This window comes from Colobus angolensis, unplaced genomic scaffold (assembly GCF_000951035.1).
Source record: "Colobus angolensis palliatus isolate OR3802 unplaced genomic scaffold, Cang.pa_1.0 Scaffold197, whole genome shotgun sequence".
Lineage (NCBI taxonomy): Eukaryota > Metazoa > Chordata > Mammalia > Primates > Cercopithecidae > Colobus > Colobus angolensis.
Window position 1 is genome coordinate 1162312 of NW_012115121.1, and position 8173 is coordinate 1170484.

Consider the following 8173-nt stretch of genomic DNA (forward strand, 5'->3'; position numbering starts at 1 on the left):
ATTTAAATGTTATACAACTATAGAACTAATAGAATTTAATCTAAAATGGACTAAGTTTATTATTAATCTGATGAGAAACTTTTTTTTGAGACAGAGTCTCACTCTGTCACCCAGGCTGGAGTGCAATGGTGCAATCTTGGCTTACTGCAACATCTGCCTCCCAGGTTCAAGCAATTCTCCTGCCTCAGCCTCCTGAGTAGCTGGGATTACAGGTGTGTGCCACAGCGCCCAGCTAATTTTTGTGTTTTTAGTAGAGACAGGGGTTTCACCATATTGCCAGGGCTGGTCTCGAACTCCTGGCCTCAAGTGATTAACCCACATCAGCCTCCCAAAGTGCTGGGATTAGAGGCATGGGCCATGGCGCCCGGCTGCAAGCACATTTTGTTGGTCAATTTCACTGATGCTGCCTTATTTGAGAAATGGGATGCAGAGACTGAGACTACTTCCTGTCAAGGTGTTATCACCAATACCCTCTCTACTGTAAAAGCTGTCCAGGGAATTTTGGTCACTCATCAATCTATTCACTCACTCAGCAAATATGTGTTTACTTTGTGCCAGGTACTTTTAGGAGTTGGGCATACAGTGGGGAAGTCCACAGACAAGCCCCTCCCCTCCAGAGCTTTCAGCCAGGCAGTGGAGATGGAATTACTTAGGAGTAAGCAAATCCCATGACAGAAAGAACTGACAAACAAGGTTAAAGAAAGAACAGGGTGTTGGCTGGGCGAGGTGGCTCACGCCTGTAATCCCAGCACTTTGGGAGGCTGAGGCGGGTGGATCATGAAGTCAGGAGATTGAGACCATCCTGGCTAGCACAGGGAAACTCTATCTCTACTAAAAATACAAAAAATTAGCGTGGTGCGTTGGTGGATGCCTGTGGTCCCAGCTGCTTGGGAGGCTGAGGGAGGAGAATGGCGTGAACCCAAGAGGTAGAGCTTGCAGTGAGCCAAGATCATGCCACTGCACTCCAGCTTGAGTGACAGAGCAAGACTCCGTCTCAAAAAAAAAAAAAAGAAGAGAAAGAACAGGGGGTAGTGAGAGGAGATGAGAGGGAAACTAGACTGGGTAGTTAAAACAAGAGGTCATGTTCTCTAACCATAGACCCGCCCCTTTTGACAAACATGCAAGAAGCGTTTGTTTCCAATAAGGCACCATAGCTGCCAACAACTGCAGTGTTTGTTTCAAACTTTAAACAAAGAACGACCTTCTGAAATAATACATTAGGAACACAGCAAGAAAGACAGACTTAAATAAGTTTTTGGTAAAGACAAAAAGCTACTAAAACCAAACAGAAGAAAAACCTCGTTGTTTTCAATCAAATTATATATTTGGCCACCAGGAGTTAAATGCTACTCTACTCTAAGGTTTGTAACAGAATATTTTTATTTCTTTTCCTTCTTTTTTTTTTTTTTTTTGAGTCAGAGTCTTGCTCTGTCACTCAGGCTGGAGTGCTGTGGCAGGATCATGGCTCACTGCAAACTCCACCTCCCAGGTTCATGCCATTCTCCTTCAGCCTCCCAAGTAGCTGGGACCACAGGTGCATGTCATCATGCCAGGCTAATTTTTTTTTTTAAATTTTTTGTAGAGATAGGGGTCCCACTATGTTGCCCAGGCTGGTCTCAAACTCCCGGGCTCAAGTGACCCACCCACCTCGGCCTCCCAGAGTGCTAGGATTACAGGTATGAGTCACCGTGCCTGGTCTAGAATATTTTCAGTAAGTAGTTTCAAGTTTATTTCACCAAGTAGTACTTACTCTTGATATTGGTTGTGTGCTTTCATTATCCTGTTATTGGCTTATTAAAAGTGACCCCAATTAAAGCAGTGAAATAGATCTAACAACACAAGGCAGACTAGTCCCACCCATGGTTCAGTCATGTAAAGATCTCCTTCAAACTTTGATACTTTTAGAAACTCCACAGCGGTAGCTTCCTGTGTGTGCCATGCTCTTCCACCTCAGACTCTTGCACCTGCTGTTTTCACTTCCTGGAATGCTCTTCCTATTGGAAGAGTGCTGCTTCTCATCCATTCAGACCCAGCTCAGCCAGCACTTCCTCTGGGTTCCTCTGAGTTCCTCAGACTTACAGGGGCTTTCTCCAACCAGGCTCCCATAGCACCCACTTTGCACCACAAACTGAAGCCCTCAGCATATTTGTTTGAGATTGTCTACGTCTTGGTTTTTCAGAGTATGAGAAGCTCCAGGACTCTGCAGTGTCTGACACATTCTGGGTAACCAAAAAAATGTCTGCTGAAAATATGCTGGCACTTTAAAAAATGAATAATGCATCTTTTTCCTCCATAAACAGAAAGAGGAAGAGCTATAACAAAATATAAGACTATATGTTTAAGTATAGCTTCAATATCTATAAAAAGACCCTGAAAGTAAACCATGTGCACACAAAGCCACAAGGACCAATCTGTATTTCAGCAACTTTAATGATTACAAGTGTGTCAAATTTTAACATGCTACCCATGATTGCTTCCCAATCTTCTAAAGCCTGAATATGAAAAAAAAAAAAAAAAAAAGGGGGAAGGGATGGTTAGAGTTGGGGATGCGACAAAGACATTTAACCACTCACAATACCGAAATGGAAATCCAAGTCTTTGAAGCAGCTAAATTCTATTATTTGCTCTCAAAATATGCTTTGAGAGAGACAGAAACCATGTTAATGTTTTTAGAGTAATTGAACATCACTACCAACGAGGTTCCTTCTGTAGACATGATCAATAATACTATCTTTCTTTTCTTTTTTTTTTTTTTTTTTTTTTTTGAGACGGAGTCTCGCTCTGTCGCCCGGACTGGAGTGCAGTGGCCGGATCTCAGCTCACTGCAGGCTCCGCCTCCCGGCTTTACGCCATTCTCCTGCCTCAGCCTCCCGAGTAGCTGGGACTACAGGCGCCCGCCACCTCGCCCGGCTAGTTTTTGTATTTTTAGTAGAGACGGGGTTTCACTGTGTTAGCCAGGATGGTCTCGATCTCCTGACCTCGTGATCCGCCCGTCTCGGCCTCCCAAAGTGCTAGGATTACAGGCTTGAGCCACCGCGCCCGGCCCTTTCTTTTCATCCATGTATTAAGCTTCATTTAATTGAACAATTCAGAATTGGGCAATTTTAATTAGCTATGTGAGGAAATAAGACTGACACATTACTGGTTTTGGTCGGTAGAAACCTCTGGCTGCCAAGAACCAAATTTGGCACATGGAGATCCTGTAAAATACTGACCCACTGTCCTTAACAAAAGTATAGTATGTGTATTTAATTCTTAAATGTTTTTATTTATGTATTTTTTTTTGAGACAGAGTCTCACTCTGTCACCCAGGCTGGGGCAGTGGCACAATCATACCACACCCAGCCTCAAGCTCCTGGATTCAATCGACCCTCCCCCACGCCCAGTCTCCTGAGTAGCTAGGACTACAGGCACCTGCCACCACGCCCGGCCAACTTTTGAAATTTTTTGTAGAGACGGGTCTCGCCACCTTGGCCAGGATGGTCTCAAACTCCTGGGCTCAAGCAAACTTCCTGCTTCATCCTGCCCAAGCGTAAGCCACAGTGCCCAGCCTGTATTTAAATGTTATACAACTATAGAACTAATAGAATTTAATCTAAAATGGACTAAGTTTATTATTAATCTGATGAGAAACGTTTTTTTGAGACAGACAGAAAAGGCTACCTAGCCTGCGAAGAGTCCAGATTGTAAAATATGTTTCCACGTCGACGAACCAACTGACATTAATTTAGTTAGCTAGGGAAAGATATATATATGTGAGTATATATATGTGTGTGTGTGTGTATTTTACTATTTAGTTCATCAGTAATTTCCATCAGTAACCTCCACCTTGAATTTTAGTCACAACCTATAAAGCATATTTTGACTATTTCTTGTCAGAAATGATAGCTCAATATCAACATTGCCAAAGTCAAAACATCGGTTTTGGAAGACATCCTTAACACCACTCCAACAGACAGGTTACAGGTCGAGACACTGAATGGAAAGGCACAGATGCCTGGAGTGCACTTGTGGAGTCCTGACAGGTCCATTGCAGTCCTCAGGTTCCTCAGCTTCTCAGGAGAGTTCATCACAGCCGGTCCCGCCCTGCTGGCAGTGCTCTGTCTGGGCTTCTCTGATGTCCTCTTCCCAGTTTTTTCTTGTTTTCCCAACTTCTGCTTTCTCCAAGGCTCCACCTCTTCTCGGCAGCTCTAACACTACTCTTCATTCAACACTGGCTCCTCAGGGGATTTCATGGATTCCCAGGGTTTCCCTTATCACTGACCTGCCAACAAATTTCTCCCTACATTTCCTTTACTTATTCATCTTATGTTTTTAGCACTGGATTGTAGCTCCAGGAGGACCAAGTGCTGTTTGTCTTGTGAATTGTGATATCCTAGTACTACCACATAATAATTGCTCAACTAACAAAAGATAGAGAGGCCATGGTATATTTCCTCAATTATGGTGGTTAACTGAATACACGTGTCTTTCATAACTTCAGAAGTCAAAGTCATCTTTTCCATACTCATAGGCCAGATCTCTAAGCCCCAGAGTTGTCAATCATTTGAGCAAATCTAAAGCCCTTTGTTGAGGAAAATATTAACCCTGCTTGTAAGTACTTCTTCACTACCTTCACATTGAGGCAAGATCACCCACCATTAGGACTAGAATTCAAGTAAAGCACTTTAATTTTTATAACAAAATGTCATGTCAACAACTTTGCCTAAGGTACCTACAGTCTAAGGAACTCTTCACAGTTGACATAAAATTCTAAAATGAACTGATACCTTGGCAAAGCCCAGTGGAGCTCCTTGATATAAGACAGTGACTAAGAGGAGTTTCTGCAGCTTTTGGAGCACTACCTCCAGACAGATTACCTGGAGTAGAATTTTGGCTCTGCCACTTATGGGGTATGTGACTTGGGCAGATATTTAATTAACCTCTCTGTGCCTCAATTTCCTCATTTATAATTTAACAACAATAGTACTTATGTAACAAGGCTGGTATAAAGATTGGGTTAATATATTTAAATCATGGTTAGAAAAATGAGCTAGCAGCTGGGCGTGATGGTTCGCATCTCTAGTCCCAGCACTCTGGGAGGCCAAGGTGGGTGGATCACTTGAGGTCAGGAGTTTGAGACCAGCCTGGCCAACATGGTGAAATGCTGTCTCTACTAAAAATGCAAAAATTAGCTGGGCGTGGTGGTGCACACCTGTAATCTCAGCTACTTGGGAGGCTGAGGCAGGAGAATTGCTTGAACCTAGTAGGCAAAGGTTGCAATAAGCTGAGATAGCGCCACTACACTCCAGCCTGGGTGACAGAGTGAGCATCTGTCTCAAAAAAAAAAAAGAAAGAAAGAAAAAGAAAAATGAACTGGCTATGATGATGATGATGATGATGATTCATATATCCAATTAGAACATCAGCACACTAAATCCATGGACTCTAAAACTTTAACTTTAGGAAGAGGTTTTGAGTTCTTGTTACATGCCAAGCACTGGGTTAAGAAACTCATATACACAACTACATTTAATCCTTATAAGCCTTGAAGGAGGTACTGTCATTATCTTCATGTTCACAGATAAGAAACTAACACTTACAGATGTTAAATAACCTGCCCAACTAGTCACAAGTGCTAAAGCCAGGATTTAAACCTAATAGCCATAACCAACAGCAGTACATGTTAAGAAGCTCACACCTAGGCCAAGCATGGTGGCTCATGCCTGTATCCCAGTACTTTGGGGGGCCAAGACGGGCAATCACGAGGTCAGGAGATCAAGACCATCCTGGCTAACAAGGTGAAACCCCGTCTCTACTAAAAATACAAAAAGTTAGCCGGGTGTGGTGGCTGGCGCCTGTAGTCCCAGCTACTCGGAAGGCTGAGGCAGGAGAATGGCGTGAACTCAGGAGGTGGAGCTTGCATTGAGCTGAGATCGCGCCACTGCACTCCAGCCTGGGTGACAGAGTGAGACTCCGTCTCAAAACATAATAATAATAATAATAAATCTATATCTGTATAGAAATCCCCAAACCTGAAAGCAATAGCAGATTGGCAAGAACAATGGTGACAATAAGAAAAAAAAAAAAATTACCATTGTAGTTTAGTGTAGACAACTGACAAAAATCAGATTTGGACTAAACATATTTCTCGTGTGCCAGGTACTGGTCCAAGTGCTTTACATATTAACTAATGTTTGATGATGACCACAAACAAAACTTTATTCACATCTTGTGCAATCTTCATAACTTTCCAGACCGAGCATTTTAATCACTTGCTAGATCAGCAAACAAACCCTTAGGTTATGTTCTCTGTTCAAGGTCACACAGCTAGGATAGCTCAAAGCCAGGATTTGAACACAAGTCTCCCCAGTCCCAAAGTCCATGCTCTTAAACACTATGAAAATGCTCCCCAATGTTTGGTAAACATACCCTCAGTTTCATGAGGTGTTTTGTGAAATAAGAGATCTGTAGTCAATTAAATTTGGGATTCATTGTACACTCTCTGTAAGATTCAAAATACATATTAGCACAGAGTTCTCAAAGGATATACAGTTAAAAAAGAAATCCTGATTAACTCTGTTAAACTTAGCTTATTGAACCATAGGGCCCTATTCAATGGGTAATATCTTTTTTCTTTTTTGGACAAAGAGTCTCACTCTGTCATCCAGGCTGGAATACAATGGTGTGATCTCGGCTCATTGCAACCTGTGCCTCCTGGGTTCAAGGGATTCTTGTGCCTCAGCCTCCCGAGTAGCTGGGACTACAGGTGCCCCACCACACCCAGCTAATTTTTTGTATATTTTTTTCCAGTATAGACGGGGTTTTGCCATGTTGCCCAGGCTGGTCTCGAACTCTTGAGCTCAGGCAATCCACCCGCCTTGGCCTCCAAAAGTGCTAGGGTTACAGGTGTGAGCCACAGCACCCAGCCAATGTACATCTTTAAAGCAAATACTGAGGCCATTGGCCTGAGGTTGTCACTTTAACTAGAGCCCCTAGGTAAGCAGGCCAAAACCCAATTCAACATAAGCAGTAAAATAAAACTTAAGCTTAACCTATCAGAAACCACTAACTGACCTCTAGCCACTGGATCACATCCAAATAAGGCAAAATGCCTAGCTGTAGCCAGTCAAGTAATTTCTCTACCTCTCTTGGGTGTTTGGTCTATAGAATCTTGCTGTTCACCCTGCAGAGTGCAGCTCTCTTGGCTCAAATAAACTGTTATACTTTTTTTGTCTCAAGTTTCTTTTTCTAAAAACAGTATTAGCATCCTCCAGGACTAAAATTTGTAAACACATAATACATTTTTCCCTATGTGATGCATTCTTAATGTGTATCATATAACTAGCCACAAAAGAGCTGAGAGTGGAGGGAGAAGGAGAAGGGGAGAAGACAGAAAATTGAACGACCATAACAGGAGACTGCTGAATACAGCTGAAAGAGCTATGGGGTCCAGCAGACCTTGTTCACAGCCAGCTTCACTAAGCAGGCCCATGTCTCTGAACAAGTTACTGAACTTTGTTGAGCCTCTATTTCCTTTCCTATAAAATGAGAACATTAACTACTATTTTATAAAGTGGTTGTGTTTATAATTCTGCAAATGCATCTATTACTATGTAGATATCTGCCAGCAATCTTATTGTTAAAAGCTGATCATTTTCTAAAAGCAGATTTTTTTGTTGTTTTTTTGAGATGGAGTCTCACTCTGTCACCCAGGTTGGAGTACAGTGGCATGATCTCAGCTCACTGCAAGCTCCGCCTCCCAGGTTCAAGCGATTCTCCTACCTCAGCCTTCCAAGTAGCTGGGATTACAGGCACCCACCACCACGCCCAGGTAATTTTTGTTTTAGTAGAGACGGGGTTTCACCATGTTGGCCAGGCTGGTCTCGAACTCCTGATCTCAGGTGATACACCTGCCTCAGCCTCCCAAAGTGCTGGGATTACAAGCGTGAGCCACTGCACCTGGCCTCTAAAAGCAGAATTGACTTGCTTTGCAAAGAAAGTTAAGGAAGCCTGGATAATTGCCGTCTGGCCTTGCCTCTCACAAACAAGGACGAACTGTGTGCAGTGAAATGGAAGTGACTGAAACCTTGGGACAGGCTGGGCGCGGTGGCTCAAGCCTGTAATCCCAGCACTTTGGGAGGCCGAGACGGGCGGATCACAAGGTCAGGAGATCGAGACCATCCTGGCTAAC

General features: G+C 43.1%; 1 protein-coding gene across 5 annotated transcripts in view; it reads right to left on the reverse strand.

Moving 5' to 3' along the window:
* NCEH1 (neutral cholesterol ester hydrolase 1) overlaps nt 1-8173 on the reverse strand; it is an 86548-nt gene that overhangs the window by 61993 nt on the left and 16382 nt on the right. The window contains exon 2 of one of the 5 annotated variants that reach the window (XM_011941000.1): nt 7966-7968. The exons of the other annotated variants lie outside the window; for them this stretch is intronic. The gene's annotated coding sequence lies outside the window, so the exon portion shown is untranslated. The remainder of the gene's footprint in view (nt 1-7965; nt 7969-8173) is intronic. 5 annotated transcript variants of the gene reach the window in all.